Genomic DNA, 15,067 nt, shown 5'->3' on the forward strand with positions numbered 1-15,067 from the left:
AGCTTTTACTTACGCGAACAGGTGTGTTAAAAAGATGTTCACGTCGAACCAAATAAAGCGATGCTTTAGAAATGGTGTAATAGCCTCCAAACGAGTACGCTCGCGTTCGACCGCCGCGCGAGTAGCTTCAACTCCTAACGAAACAATCGTAGTACGTCTACTATATACACGTGTAAATTAGGATTCGTTTGCTCTCTCAACATCTGAAAGAGCGGTTAATCGCGCTGCAACGAAACATTCATGCGTACCATGTAAACTAGGATTCGTTCGCTCTCTCAATATTTGAAAGAGCGGTCAATCGCGCTGCCGGTTATTCGTCCAGCTCGCTCATTAGCTATGAAAAGCTATCGAGTTACTTCGAACGCATAGCTTAAAACTTTGCCATTGCGTAACGAATATTCCCGGCTCAAACGAATCGTTGATATTGTGCAAATTAAGAGTCGTGTGTACTCTCATACTTCGACGGCGTGGTTGTTCGCGCTCGATAATATTCGACTCGTTCACTCATTGGCTAAACGCATAGCGTTCAAGATCTCGCCGATTCGTACGAAGGTTGCAGGCTCGTTACCGCCGCTTCACGCGCTTTAGATTATTTCGTCAGCATTTTGAAAACTACGGTAAATATTTTCCTTTTAAATAATTATAATCGCGTGGAAATGACCTTACGCGAATGTAGGCTTTTTGCTAGAGATAATTCCGCAAAGATAAAAACTGATGGAGCAACCTTAGCTACGCGCTGGCCCGCGCTCATCACCGAACTTAGTTGCCGTCGTAACGTAGATTCCACGTTCCGGTTTGTAATTCGTTTCGAAACTTTTTGACACAATTTACCTTTTAGACTTTTACGCATCCGCGAGTACGGTTTTGTTTCATCACGATCGAAGACGATCGCTCGAGTTTACATTACGAGAATGCGTATTTTGCGGCGAAAGGCCGAGTCGAGTTTCGTTTAGTTATTTATTTTAGCTTTTAGGTAAACTCGTAACGCCGACATACGAGTTGCGCAATTAAAAGGAAATCTTAACGCGAGTTTCTTGAGCTATTACGCCGCGCAAAATGAAAACGAATCGAAATTATATCCTCTTTAAAATACACGGGTAGCAGCGGCGCATGGCTGGTGAAGATGAGGAGATTGAAGCTAGCCGGATAGCATCAAGTACTAATAATATTCATATTATCCAGTTTCGGCTAAAACCTTTGAATGGAAATGATTTTTTATTTTATATCAAAAGATAGAGCGAATTAAAAGACTTTTAAATGGAAATGATTTTTTATTTTATATCAAAAGATAGAGCGAATTAAAAGACTTTTAAATGGAAATGATTTTTTATTTTACATCAAGAGATAGAGCGAATTAAAAGACTTTCAAGCGGAAATGATTTTTTATTCTATATCAAGAGATAGAGTGAATTAAAGAAGCTTGAAAATTCTAAATTAGTATAATTTTGATAAAAACTAAAGGTCTACAGCACCCGGTATTCCCAGGCGGTCACCCATCCAAGTACTAACCGGGCTCGACGTTGCTTAGCTTCAGTGATCGGACGAGAACTGGCGTTTTCAACGTGATATGGCCGTAGACATTTAGTAAGCTTCAACAGACGCTAATGAGAAACGTGGCAATAATCAGCGAACGCCCATTGGACAATATAGTCACGGCTTGGTGAGCATTATTATAACTCTGCGTTAATAGCGTGTCTCGAAGAGCGCATCAGTGTCTACGGCCATATCACGTTGAAAACGCCAGTTCTCGTCCGATCACTGAAGCTAAGCAACGTCGAGCCCGGTTAGTACTTGGATGGGTGACCGCCTGGGAATACCGGGTGCTGTAGACTTTTTATTTATTTTTACATCTTGCTATCTTCATCGCGATCTTCGCGCTATATTCATCTACATGTACATGTACATGTACATGTTCATGTACTACGTATGCGTTATATATATATACATATACTATGTACTATGTACTACGTACGTGTAGTGTGTAACAGTATATATAACTTTGCTGCTGCATTTCCGCGTCAAAACCCTTCTGGCAAGCGTGATCAATTAAAGCGCGACACTTTTTGTAGTCGAAGGATGTACTCTACTCGTGTATAACGAAAACTGTTGCAGCGTCCGATCTCAACATAAAAATAACATATTCTCACTTTTAATCCGAAGAAATCTCTTTTAAAGGAAGTTTGTTACTTTTTCTCGACATAAAGTGACGCGCTATCGTAGATCTTATTAGTTTACCGGCTATCTAATGTCTACGCGTGTAAAGACAGGTGAGTAGTAAGCGCCGTTCTTTGGCTTGTTCTTCTCATCTACGAGTTCGAAAGAAAACAGCCCTACATAGAAAGCTTTTACTTACGCGAACAGGTGTGTTAAAAAGATGTTCACGTCGAACCAAATAAAGCGATGCTTTAGAAATGGTGTAATAGCCTCCAAACGAGTACGCTCGCGTTCGACCGCCGCGCGAGTAGCTTCAACTCCTAACGAAACAATCGTAGTACGTCTACTATATACACGTGTAAATTAGGATTCGTTTGCTCTCTCAACATCTGAAAGAGCGGTTAATCGCGCTGCAACGAAACATTCATGCGTACCATGTAAACTAGGATTCGTTCGCTCTTTCAATATTTGAAAGAGCGGTCAATCGCGCTGCCGGTTATTCGTCCAGCTCGCTCATTAGCTATGAAAAGCTATCGAGTTACTTCGAACGCATAGCTTAAAACTTTGCCATTGCGTAACGAATATTCCCGGCTCAAACGAATCGTTGATATTGTGCAAATTAAGAGTCGTGTGTACTCTCATACTTCGACGGCGTGGTTGTTCGCGCTCGATAATATTCGACTCGTTCACTCATTGGCTAAACGCATAGCGTTCAAGATCTCGCCGATTCGTACGAAGGTTGCAGGCTCGTTACCGCCGCTTCACGCGCTTTAGATTATTTCGTCAGCATTTTGAAAACTACGGTAAATATTTTCCTTTTAAATAATTATAATCGCGTGGAAATGACCTTACGCGAATGTAGGCTTTTTGCTAGAGATAATTCCGCAAAGATAAAAACTGATGGAGCAACCTTAGCTACGCGCTGGCCCGCGCTCATCACCGAACTTAGTTGCCGTCGTAACGTAGATTCCACGTTCCGGTTTGTAATTCGTTTCGAAACTTTTTGACACAATTTACCTTTTAGACTTTTACGCATCCGCGAGTACGGTTTTGTTTCATCACGATCGAAGACGATCGCTCGAGTTTACATTACGAGAATGCGTATTTTGCGGCGAAAGGCCGAGTCGAGTTTCGTTTAGTTATTTATTTTAGCTTTTAGGTAAACTCGTAACGCCGACATACGAGTTGCGCAATTAAAAGGAAATCTTAACGCGAGTTTCTTGAGCTATTACGCCGCGCAAAATGAAAACGAATCGAAATTATATCCTCTTTAAAATACACGGGTAGCAGCGGCGCATGGCTGGTGAAGATGAGGAGATTGAAGCTAGCCGGATAGCATCAAGTACTAATAATATTCATATTATCCAGTTTCGGCTAAAACCTTTGAATGGAAATGATTTTTTATTTTATATCAAAAGATAGAGCGAATTAAAAGACTTTTAAATGGAAATGATTTTTTATTTTATATCAAAAGATAGAGCGAATTAAAAGACTTTTAAATGGAAATGATTTTTTATTTTACATCAAGAGATAGAGCGAATTAAAAGACTTTCAAGCGGAAATGATTTTTTATTCTATATCAAGAGATAGAGTGAATTAAAGAAGCTTGAAAATTCTAAATTAGTATAATTTTGATAAAAACTAAAGGTCTACAGCACCCGGTATTCCCAGGCGGTCACCCATCCAAGTACTAACCGGGCTCGACGTTGCTTAGCTTCAGTGATCGGACGAGAACTGGCGTTTTCAACGTGATATGGCCGTAGACATTTAGTAAGCTTCAACAGACGCTAATGAGAAACGTGGCAATAATCAGCGAACGCCCATTGGACAATATAGTCACGGCTTGGTGAGCATTATTATAACTCTGCGTTAATAGCGTGTCTCGAAGAGCGCATCAGTGTCTACGGCCATATCACGTTGAAAACGCCAGTTCTCGTCCGATCACTGAAGCTAAGCAACGTCGAGCCCGGTTAGTACTTGGATGGGTGACCGCCTGGGAATACCGGGTGCTGTAGACTTTTTATTTATTTTTACATCTTGCTATCTTCATCGCGATCTTCGCGCTATATTCATCTACATGTACATGTACATGTACATGTTCATGTACTACGTATGCGTTATATATATATACATATACTATGTACTATGTACTACGTACGTGTAGTGTGTAACAGTATATATAACTTTGCTGCTGCATTTCCGCGTCAAAACCCTTCTGGCAAGCGTGATCAATTAAAGCGCGACACTTTTTGTAGTCGAAGGATGTACTCTACTCGTGTATAACGAAAACTGTTGCAGCGTCCGATCTCAACATCAAAATAACATATTCTCACTTTTAATCCGAAGAAATCTCTTTTAAAGGAAGTTTGTTACTTTTTCTCGACATAAAGTGACGCGCTATCGTAGATCTTATTAGTTTACCGGCTATCTAATGTCTACGCGTGTAAAGACAGGTGAGTAGAAAGCGCCGTTCTTTGGCTTGTTCTTCTCATCTACGAGTTCGAAAGAAAACAGCCCTACATAGAAAGCTTTTACTTACGCGAACAGGTGTGTTAAAAAGATGTTCACGTCGAACCAAATAAAGCGATGCTTTAGAAATGGTGTAATAGCCTCCAAACGAGTACGCTCGCGTTCGACCGCCGCGCGAGTAGCTTCAACTCCTAACGAAACAATCGTAGTACGTCTACTATATACACGTGTAAATTAGGATTCGTTTGCTCTCTCAACATCTGAAAGAGCGGTTAATCGCGCTGCAACGAAACATTCATGCGTACCATGTAAATTAGGATTCGTTCGCTCTCTCAATATTTGAAAGAGCGGTCAATCGCGCTGCCGGTTATTCGTCCAGCTCGCTCATTAGCTATGAAAAGCTATCGAGTTACTTCGAACGTATAGCTTAAAACTTTGCCATTGCGTAACGAATATTCCCGGCTCAAACGAATCGTTGATATTGTGCAAATTAGGAGTCGTGTGTACTCTCATACTTCGATGGCGTGGTTGTTCGCGCTCGATAATATTCGACTCGTTCACTCATTGGCTAAACGCATAGCGTTCAAGATCTCGCCGATTCGTACGAAGGTTGCAGGCTCGTTACCGCCGCTTCACGCGCTTTAGATTATTTCGTCAGCATTTTGAAAACTACGGTAAATATTTTCCTTTTAAATAATTATATTTGCGTGGAAATGACCTTACGCGAAAGTAGGCTTTTCGCTAGAGATAGTTCCGCAAAGATAAAAACTGATGGAGCAACCTTAGCTACGCGCTGGCCCGCGCTCATCACCGAACTTAGTTGCCGTCGTAACGTAGATTCCACGTTCCGGTTTGTAAATCGTTTCGAAACTTTTTGACACAATTTACCTTTTAGACTTTTACGCATCCGCGAGTACGGTTTTGTTTCATCACGATCGAAGACGATCGCTCGAGTTTACATTACGAGAATGCGTATTTTGCGGCGAAAGGCCGAGTCGAGTTTCGTTTAGTTATTTATTTTAGCTTTTAGGTAAACTCGTAACGCCGACATACGAGTTGCGCAATTAAAAGGAAATCTTAACGCGAGTTTCTTGAGCTATTACGCCGCGCAAAATGAAAACGAATCGAAATTATATCCTCTTTAAAATGCACGGGTAGCAGCGGCGCATGGCTGGTGAAGATGAGGAGATTGAAGCTAGCCGGATAGCATCAAGTACTAATAATATTCATATTATCCAGTTTCGGCTAAAACCTTTGAATGGAAATGATTTTTTATTTTATATCAAAAGATAGAGCGAATTAAAAGACTTTTGAATGGAAATGATTTTTTATTTTATATCAAAAGATAGAGCGAATTAAAAGACTTTTAAATGGAAATGATTTTTTATTTTATATCAAAAGATAGAGCGAATTAAAAGACTTTTAAATGGAAATGATTTTTTGTTTTAAATCAAGAGATAGAGCGAATTAAAAGACTTTTAAATGGAAATGATTTTTTATTTTACATCAAGAGATAGAGCGAATTAAAAGACTTTCAAGCGGAAATGATTTTTTATTTTACATCAAGAGATAGAGCGAATTAAAAGACTTTCAAGCGGAAATGATTTTTTATTCTATATCAAGAGATAGAGTGAATTAAAGAAGCTTGAAAATTCTAAATTAGTATAATTTTGATAAAAACTAAAGGTCTACAGCACCCGGTATTCCCAGGCGGTCACCCATCCAAGTACTAACCGGGCTCGACGTTGCTTAGCTTCAGTGATCGGATGAGAACTGGCGTTTTCAACGTGATATGGCCGTAGACATTTAGTAAGCTTCAACAGACGCTAATGAGAAACGTGGCAATAATCAGCGAACGCCCATTGGACAATATAGTCACGGCTTGGTGAGCATTATTATAACTCTGCGTTAATAGCGTGTCTCGAAGAGTGCATCAGTGTCTACGGCCATATCACGTTGAAAACGCCAGTTCTCGTCCGATCACTGAAGCTAAGCAATGTCGAGCCCGGTTAGTACTTGGATGGGTGACCGCCTGGGAATACCGGGTGCTGTAGACTTTTTATTTATTTTTACATCTTGCTATCTTCATCGCGATCTTCGCGCTATCTTCATCTACATGTACATGTACATGTACATGTACATGTTCATGTACATGAACATGTACTACGTATGCGTTATATATATACATATACTATGTACTATGTACTATGTACTACGTACGTGTAGTGTGTAACAGTATATATAACTTTGCTGCTGCATTTCCGCGTCAAAACCCTTCTGGCAAGCGTGATCAATTAAAGCGCGACACTTTTTGTAGTCGAAGGATGTACTCTACTCGTGTATAACGAAAACTGCTGCAGCGTCCGATCTCAACATAAAAATAACATATTCTCACTTTTAATCCGAAGAAATCTCTTTTAAAGGAAGTTTGTTACTTTTTCTCGACATAAAGTGACGCGCTATCGTAGATCTTATTAGTTTACCGGCTATCTAATGTCTACGCGTGTAAAGACAGGTGAGTAGAAAGCGCCGTTCTTTGGCTTGTTCTTCTCATCTACGAGTTCGAAAGAAAACAGCCCTACATAGAAAGCTTTTACTTACGCGAACAGGTGTGTTAAAAAGATGTTCACGTCGAACCAAATAAAGCGATGCTTCAGAAATGGTGTAATAGCCTCCAAACGAGTACGCTCGCGTTCGACCGCCGCGCGAGTAGCTTCAACTCCTAACGAAACAATCGTAGTACGTCTACTATATACACGTGTAAATTAGGATTCGTTTGCTCTCTCAACATCTGAAAGAGCGGTTAATCGCGCTGCAACGAAACATTCATGCGTACCATGTAAATTAGGATTCGTTCGCTCTCTCAATATTTGAAAGAGCGGTCAATCGCGCTGCCGGTTATTCGTCCAGCTCGCTCATTAGCTATGAAAAGCTATCGAGTTACTTCGAACGTATAGCTTAAAACTTTGCCATTGCGTAACGAATATTCCTGGCTCAAACGAATCGTTGATATTGTGCAAATTAGGAGTCGTGTGTACTCTCATACTTCGATGGCGTGGTTGTTCGCGCTCGATAATATTCGACTCGTTCACTCATTGGCTAAACGCATAGCGTTCAAGATCTCGCCGATTCGTACGAAGGTTGCAGGCTCGTTACCGCCGCTTCACGCGCTTTAGATTATTTCGTCAGCATTTTGAAAACTACGGTAAATATTTTCCTTTTAAATAATTATAATTGCGTGGAAATGACCTTACGCGAAAGTAGGCTTTTCGCTAGAGATAGTTCCGCAAAGATAAAAACTGATGGAGCAACCTTAGCTACGCGCTGGCCCGCGCTCATCACCGAACTTAGTTGCCGTCGTAACGTAGATTCCACGTTCCGGTTTGTAAATCGTTTCGAAACTTTTTGACACAATTTACCTTTTAGACTTTTACGCATCCGCGAGTACGGTTTTGTTTCATCACGATCGAAGACGATCGCTCGAGTTTACATTACGAGAATGCGTATTTTGCGGCGAAAGGCCGAGTCGAGTTTCGTTTAGTTATTTATTTTAGCTTTTAGGTAAACTCGTAACGCCGACATACGAGTTGCGCAATTAAAAGGAAATCTTAACGCGAGTTTCTTGAGCTATTACGCCGCGCAAAATGAAAACGAATCGAAATTATATCCTCTTTAAAATACACGGGTAGCAGCGGCGCATGGCTGGTGAAGATGAGAAGATTGAAGCTAGCCGGATAGCATCAAGTACTAATAATAATCATATTATCCAGTTTCGGCTAAAACCTTTGAATGGAAATGATTTTTTATTTTATATCAAAAGATAGAGCGAATTAAAAGACTTTTAAATGGAAATGATTTTTTATTTTATATCAAAAGATAGAGCGAATTAAAAGACTTTTAAATGGAAATGATTTTTTGTTTTAAATCAAGAGATAGAGCGAATTAAAAGACTTTTAAATGGAAATGATTTTTTATTTTACATCAAGAGATAGAGCGAATTAAAAGACTTTCAAGCGGAAATGATTTTTTATTTTACATCAAGAGATAGAGCGAATTAAAAGACTTTCAAGCGGAAATGATTTTTTATTCTATATCAAGAGATAGAGTGAATTAAAGAAGCTTGAAAATTCTAAATTAGTATAATTTTGATAAAAACTAAAGGTCTACAGCACCCGGTATTCCCAGGCGGTCACCCATCCAAGTACTAACCGGGCTCGACGTTGCTTAGCTTCAGTGATCGGACGAGAACTGGCGTTTTCAACGTGATATGGCCGTAGACATTTAGTAAGCTTCAACAGACGCTAATGAGAAACGTGGCAATAATCAGCGAACGCCCATTGGACAATATAGTCACGGCTTGGTGAGCATTATTATAACTCTGCGTTAATAGCGTGTCTCGAAGAGCGCATCAGTGTCTACGGCCATATCACGTTGAAAACGCCAGTTCTCGTCCGATCACTGAAGCTAAGCAACGTCGAGCCCGGTTAGTACTTGGATGGGTGACCGCCTGGGAATACCGGGTGCTGTAGACTTTTTATTTATTTTTACATCTTGCTATCTTCATCGCGATCTTCGCGCTATCTTCATCTACATGTACATGTACATGTACATGTACATGTTCATGTACATGAACATGTACTACGTATGCGTTATATATATACATATACTATGTACTATGTACTATGTACTACGTACGTGTAGTGTGTAACAGTATATATAACTTTGCTGCTGCATTTCCGCGTCAAAACCCTTCTGGCAAGCGTGATCAATTAAAGCGCGACACTTTTTGTAGTCGAAGGATGTACTCTACTCGTGTATAACGAAAACTGTTGCAGCGTCCGATCTCAACATAAAAATAACATATTCTCACTTTTAATCCGAAGAAATCTCTTTTAAAGGAAGTTTGTTACTTTTTCTCGACATAAAGTGACGCGCTATCGTAGATCTTATTAGTTTACCGGCTATCTAATGTCTACGCGTGTAAAGACAGGTGAGTAGTAAGCGCCGTTCTTTGGCTTGTTCTTCTCATCTACGAGTTCGAAAGAAAACAGCCCTACATAGAAAGCTTTTACTTACGCGAACAGGTGTGTTAAAAAGATGTTCACGTCGAACCAAATAAAGCGATGCTTTAGAAATGGTGTAATAGCCTCCAAACGAGTACGCTCGCGTTCGACCGCCGCGCGAGTAGCTTCAACTCCTAACGAAACAATCGTAGTACGTCTACTATATACACGTGTAAATTAGGATTCGTTTGCTCTCTCAACATCTGAAAGAGCGGTTAATCGCGCTGCAACGAAACATTCATGCGTACCATGTAAACTAGGATTCGTTCGCTCTCTCAATATTTGAAAGAGCGGTCAATCGCGCTGCCGGTTATTCGTCCAGCTCGCTCATTAGCTATGAAAAGCTATCGAGTTACTTCGAACGCATAGCTTAAAACTTTGCCATTGCGTAACGAATATTCCCGGCTCAAACGAATCGTTGATATTGTGCAAATTAAGAGTCGTGTGTACTCTCATACTTCGACGGCGTGGTTGTTCGCGCTCGATAATATTCGACTCGTTCACTCATTGGCTAAACGCATAGCGTTCAAGATCTCGCCGATTCGTACGAAGGTTGCAGGCTCGTTACCGCCGCTTCACGCGCTTTAGATTATTTCGTCAGCATTTTGAAAACTACGGTAAATATTTTCCTTTTAAATAATTATAATCGCGTGGAAATGACCTTACGCGAATGTAGGCTTTTCGCTAGAGATAATTCCGCAAAGATAAAAACTGATGGAGCAACCTTAGCTACGCGCTGGCCCGCGCTCATCACCGAACTTAGTTGCCGTCGTAACGTAGATTCCACGTTCCGGTTTGTAATTCGTTTCGAAACTTTTTGACACAATTTACCTTTTAGACTTTTACGCATCCGCGAGTACGGTTTTGTTTCATCACGATCGAAGACGATCGCTCGAGTTTACATTACGAGAATGCGTATTTTGCGGCGAAAGGCCGAGTCGAGTTTCGTTTAGTTATTTATTTTAGCTTTTAGGTAAACTCGTAACGCCGACATACGAGTTGCGCAATTAAAAGGAAATCTTAACGCGAGTTTCTTGAGCTATTACGCCGCGCAAAATGAAAACGAATCGAAATTATATCCTCTTTAAAATACACAGGTAGCAGCGGCGCATGGCTGGTGAAGATGAGGAGATTGAAGCTAGCCGGATAGCATCAAGTACTAATAATATTCATATTATCCAGTTTCGGCTAAAACCTTTGAATGGAAATGATTTTTTATTTTATATCAAAAGATAGAGCGAATTAAAAGACTTTTAAATGGAAATGATTTTTTATTTTATATCAAAAGATAGAGCGAATTAAAAGACTTTTAAATGGAAATGATTTTTTATTTTACATCAAGAGATAGAGCGAATTAAAAGACTTTCAAGCGGAAATGATTTTTTATTCTATATCAAGAGATAGAGTGAATTAAAGAAGCTTGAAAATTCTAAATTAGTATAATTTTGATAAAAACTAAAGGTCTACAGCACCCGGTATTCCCAGGCGGTCACCCATCCAAGTACTAACCGGGCTCGACGTTGCTTAGCTTCAGTGATCGGACGAGAACTGGCGTTTTCAACGTGATATGGCCGTAGACATTTAGTAAGCTTCAACAGACGCTAATGAGAAACGTGGCAATAATCAGCGAACGCCCATTGGACAATATAGTCACGGCTTGGTGAGCATTATTATAACTCTGCGTTAATAGCGTGTCTCGAAGAGCGCATCAGTGTCTACGGCCATATCACGTTGAAAACGCCAGTTCTCGTCCGATCACTGAAGCTAAGCAACGTCGAGCCCGGTTAGTACTTGGATGGGTGACCGCCTGGGAATACCGGGTGCTGTAGACTTTTTATTTATTTTTACATCTTGCTATCTTCATCGCGATCTTCGCGCTATATTCATCTACATGTACATGTACATGTACATGTTCATGTACTACGTATGCGTTATATATATATACATATACTATGTACTATGTACTACGTACGTGTAGTGTGTAACAGTATATATAACTTTGCTGCTGCATTTCCGCGTCAAAACCCTTCTGGCAAGCGTGATCAATTAAAGCGCGACACTTTTTGTAGTCGAAGGATGTACTCTACTCGTGTATAACGAAAACTGTTGCAGCGTCCGATCTCAACATCAAAATAACATATTCTCACTTTTAATCCGAAGAAATCTCTTTTAAAGGAAGTTTGTTACTTTTTCTCGACATAAAGTGACGCGCTATCGTAGATCTTATTAGTTTACCGGCTATCTAATGTCTACGCGTGTAAAGACAGGTGAGTAGAAAGCGCCGTTCTTTGGCTTGTTCTTCTCATCTACGAGTTCGAAAGAAAACAGCCCTACATAGAAAGCTTTTACTTACGCGAACAGGTGTGTTAAAAAGATGTTCACGTCGAACCAAATAAAGCGATGCTTTAGAAATGGTGTAATAGCCTCCAAACGAGTACGCTCGCGTTCGACCGCCGCGCGAGTAGCTTCAACTCCTAACGAAACAATCGTAGTACGTCTACTATATACACGTGTAAATTAGGATTCGTTTGCTCTCTCAACATCTGAAAGAGCGGTTAATCGCGCTGCAACGAAACATTCATGCGTACCATGTAAATTAGGATTCGTTCGCTCTCTCAATATTTGAAAGAGCGGTCAATCGCGCTGCCGGTTATTCGTCCAGCTCGCTCATTAGCTATGAAAAGCTATCGAGTTACTTCGAACGTATAGCTTAAAACTTTGCCATTGCGTAACGAATATTCCCGGCTCAAACGAATCGTTGATATTGTGCAAATTAGGAGTCGTGTGTACTCTCATACTTCGATGGCGTGGTTGTTCGCGCTCGATAATATTCGACTCGTTCACTCATTGGCTAAACGCATAGCGTTCAAGATCTCGCCGATTCGTACGAAGGTTGCAGGCTCGTTACCGCCGCTTCACGCGCTTTAGATTATTTCGTCAGCATTTTGAAAACTACGGTAAATATTTTCCTTTTAAATAATTATAATTGCGTGGAAATGACCTTACGCGAAAGTAGGCTTTTCGCTAGAGATAGTTCCGCAAAGATAAAAACTGATGGAGCAACCTTAGCTACGCGCTGGCCCGCGCTCATCACCGAACTTAGTTGCCGTCGTAACGTAGATTCCACGTTCCGGTTTGTAAATCGTTTCGAAACTTTTTGACACAATTTACCTTTTAGACTTTTACGCATCCGCGAGTACGGTTTTGTTTCATCACGATCGAAGACGATCGCTCGAGTTTACATTACGAGAATGCGTATTTTGCGGCGAAAGGCCGAGTCGAGTTTCGTTTAGTTATTTATTTTAGCTTTTAGGTAAACTCGTAACGCCGACATACGAGTTGCGCAATTAAAAGGAAATCTTAACGCGAGTTTCTTGAGCTATTACGCCGCGCAAAATGAAAACGAATCGAAATTATATCCTCTTTAAAATGCACGGGTAGCAGCGGCGCATGGCTGGTGAAGATGAGGAGATTGAAGCTAGCCGGATAGCATCAAGTACTAATAATATTCATATTATCCAGTTTCGGCTAAAACCTTTGAATGGAAATGATTTTTTATTTTATATCAAAAGATAGAGCGAATTAAAAGACTTTTGAATGGAAATGATTTTTTATTTTATATCAAAAGATAGAGCGAATTAAAAGACTTTTAAATGGAAATGATTTTTTATTTTATATCAAAAGATAGAGCGAATTAAAAGACTTTTAAATGGAAATGATTTTTTGTTTTAAATCAAGAGATAGAGCGAATTAAAAGACTTTCAAGCGGAAATGATTTTTTATTCTATATCAAGAGATAGAGTGAATTAAAGAAGCTTGAAAATTCTAAATTAGTATAATTTTGATAAAAACTAAAGGTCTACAGCACCCGGTATTCCCAGGCGGTCACCCATCCAAGTACTAACCGGGCTCGACGTTGCTTAGCTTCAGTGATCGGACGAGAACTGGCGTTTTCAACGTGATATGGCCGTAGACATTTAGTAAGCTTCAACAGACGCTAATGAGAAACGTGGCAATAATCAGCGAACGCCCATTGGACAATATAGTCACGGCTTGGTGAGCATTATTATAACTCTGCGTTAATAGCGTGTCTCGAAGAGCGCATCAGTGTCTACGGCCATATCACGTTGAAAACGCCAGTTCTCGTCCGATCACTGAAGCTAAGCAACGTCGAGCCCGGTTAGTACTTGGATGGGTGACCGCCTGGGAATACCGGGTGCTGTAGACTTTTTATTTATTTTTACATCTTGCTATCTTCATCGCGATCTTCGCGCTATATTCATCTACATGTACATGTACATGTACATGTTCATGTACTACGTATGCGTTATATATATATACATATACTATGTACTATGTACTACGTACGTGTAGTGTGTAACAGTATATATAACTTTGCTGCTGCATTTCCGCGTCAAAACCCTTCTGGCAAGCGTGATCAATTAAAGCGCGACACTTTTTGTAGTCGAAGGATGTACTCTACTCGTGTATAACGAAAACTGTTGCAGCGTCCGATCTCAACATCAAAATAACATATTCTCACTTTTAATCCGAAGAAATCTCTTTTAAAGGAAGTTTGTTACTTTTTCTCGACATAAAGTGACGCGCTATCGTAGATCTTATTAGTTTACCGGCTATCTAATGTCTACGCGTGTAAAGACAGGTGAGTAGAAAGCGCCGTTCTTTGGCTTGTTCTTCTCATCTACGAGTTCGAAAGAAAACAGCCCTACATAGAAAGCTTTTACTTACGCGAACAGGTGTGTTAAAAAGATGTTCACGTCGAACCAAATAAAGCGATGCTTTAGAAATGGTGTAATAGCCTCCAAACGAGTACGCTCGCGTTCGACCGCCGCGCGAGTAGCTTCAACTCCTAACGAAACAATCGTAGTACGTCTACTATATACACGTGTAAATTAGGATTCGTTTGCTCTCTCAACATCTGAAAGAGCGGTTAATCGCGCTGCAACGAAACATTCATGCGTACCATGTAAATTAGGATTCGTTCGCTCTCTCAATATTTGAAAGAGCGGTCAATCGCGCTGCCGGTTATTCGTCCAGCTCGCTCATTAGCTATGAAAAGCTATCGAGTTACTTCGAACGTATAGCTTAAAACTTTGCCATTGCGTAACGAATATTCCCGGCTCAAACGAATCGTTGATATTGTGCAAATTAGGAGTCGTGTGTACTCTCATACTTCGATGGCGTGGTTGTTCGCGCTCGATAATATTCGACTCGTTCACTCATTGGCTAAACGCATAGCGTTCAAGATCTCGCCGATTCGTACGAAGGTTGCAGGCTCGTTACCGCCGCTTCACGCGCTTTAGATTATTTCGTCAGCATTTTGAAAACTACGGTAAATATTTTCCTTTTAAATAATTATA

General features: G+C 40.4%; 12 non-coding genes across 12 annotated transcripts; 6 read left to right on the forward strand and 6 right to left on the reverse strand.

Moving 5' to 3' along the window:
* Nucleotides 1-1,460: 1,460 nt before the first annotated feature.
* LOC137409695 (5S ribosomal RNA) lies at nucleotides 1,461-1,579 on the reverse strand. Its single transcript, XR_010980903.1, has one exon. It is a non-coding gene; the product is annotated as a 5S ribosomal RNA (ribosomal RNA).
* A 134-nt stretch (nucleotides 1,580-1,713) lies between these two features.
* Nucleotides 1,714-1,832, forward strand: LOC137409564 (5S ribosomal RNA). Its single transcript, XR_010980777.1, has one exon. It is a non-coding gene; the product is annotated as a 5S ribosomal RNA (ribosomal RNA).
* Nucleotides 1,833-3,800: 1,968 nt separating this feature from the next.
* LOC137409706 (5S ribosomal RNA) lies at nucleotides 3,801-3,919 on the reverse strand. Its single transcript, XR_010980914.1, has one exon. It is a non-coding gene; the product is annotated as a 5S ribosomal RNA (ribosomal RNA).
* A 134-nt stretch (nucleotides 3,920-4,053) lies between these two features.
* Nucleotides 4,054-4,172, forward strand: LOC137409565 (5S ribosomal RNA). The gene has a single exon (XR_010980778.1). It is a non-coding gene; the product is annotated as a 5S ribosomal RNA (ribosomal RNA).
* A 2,136-nt stretch (nucleotides 4,173-6,308) lies between these two features.
* On the reverse strand, nucleotides 6,309-6,427 carry LOC137409677 (5S ribosomal RNA). The gene has a single exon (XR_010980886.1). It is a non-coding gene; the product is annotated as a 5S ribosomal RNA (ribosomal RNA).
* A 134-nt stretch (nucleotides 6,428-6,561) lies between these two features.
* On the forward strand, nucleotides 6,562-6,680 carry LOC137409102 (5S ribosomal RNA). The gene has a single exon (XR_010980346.1). It is a non-coding gene; the product is annotated as a 5S ribosomal RNA (ribosomal RNA).
* A 2,103-nt stretch (nucleotides 6,681-8,783) lies between these two features.
* Nucleotides 8,784-8,902, reverse strand: LOC137409717 (5S ribosomal RNA). Its single transcript, XR_010980925.1, has one exon. It is a non-coding gene; the product is annotated as a 5S ribosomal RNA (ribosomal RNA).
* A 134-nt stretch (nucleotides 8,903-9,036) lies between these two features.
* On the forward strand, nucleotides 9,037-9,155 carry LOC137409566 (5S ribosomal RNA). The gene has a single exon (XR_010980779.1). It is a non-coding gene; the product is annotated as a 5S ribosomal RNA (ribosomal RNA).
* A 1,991-nt stretch (nucleotides 9,156-11,146) lies between these two features.
* LOC137409729 (5S ribosomal RNA) lies at nucleotides 11,147-11,265 on the reverse strand. The gene has a single exon (XR_010980936.1). It is a non-coding gene; the product is annotated as a 5S ribosomal RNA (ribosomal RNA).
* Nucleotides 11,266-11,399: 134 nt separating this feature from the next.
* Nucleotides 11,400-11,518, forward strand: LOC137409568 (5S ribosomal RNA). The gene has a single exon (XR_010980781.1). It is a non-coding gene; the product is annotated as a 5S ribosomal RNA (ribosomal RNA).
* A 2,024-nt stretch (nucleotides 11,519-13,542) lies between these two features.
* Nucleotides 13,543-13,661, reverse strand: LOC137408910 (5S ribosomal RNA). Its single transcript, XR_010980162.1, has one exon. It is a non-coding gene; the product is annotated as a 5S ribosomal RNA (ribosomal RNA).
* A 134-nt stretch (nucleotides 13,662-13,795) lies between these two features.
* On the forward strand, nucleotides 13,796-13,914 carry LOC137409569 (5S ribosomal RNA). Its single transcript, XR_010980782.1, has one exon. It is a non-coding gene; the product is annotated as a 5S ribosomal RNA (ribosomal RNA).
* The last annotated feature ends 1,153 nt before the right edge of the window (nucleotides 13,915-15,067 follow it).

Source organism: Watersipora subatra, chromosome 11, assembly GCF_963576615.1.
Source record: "Watersipora subatra chromosome 11, tzWatSuba1.1, whole genome shotgun sequence".
Classification (NCBI taxonomy): domain Eukaryota; kingdom Metazoa; phylum Bryozoa; class Gymnolaemata; order Cheilostomatida; family Watersiporidae; genus Watersipora; species Watersipora subatra.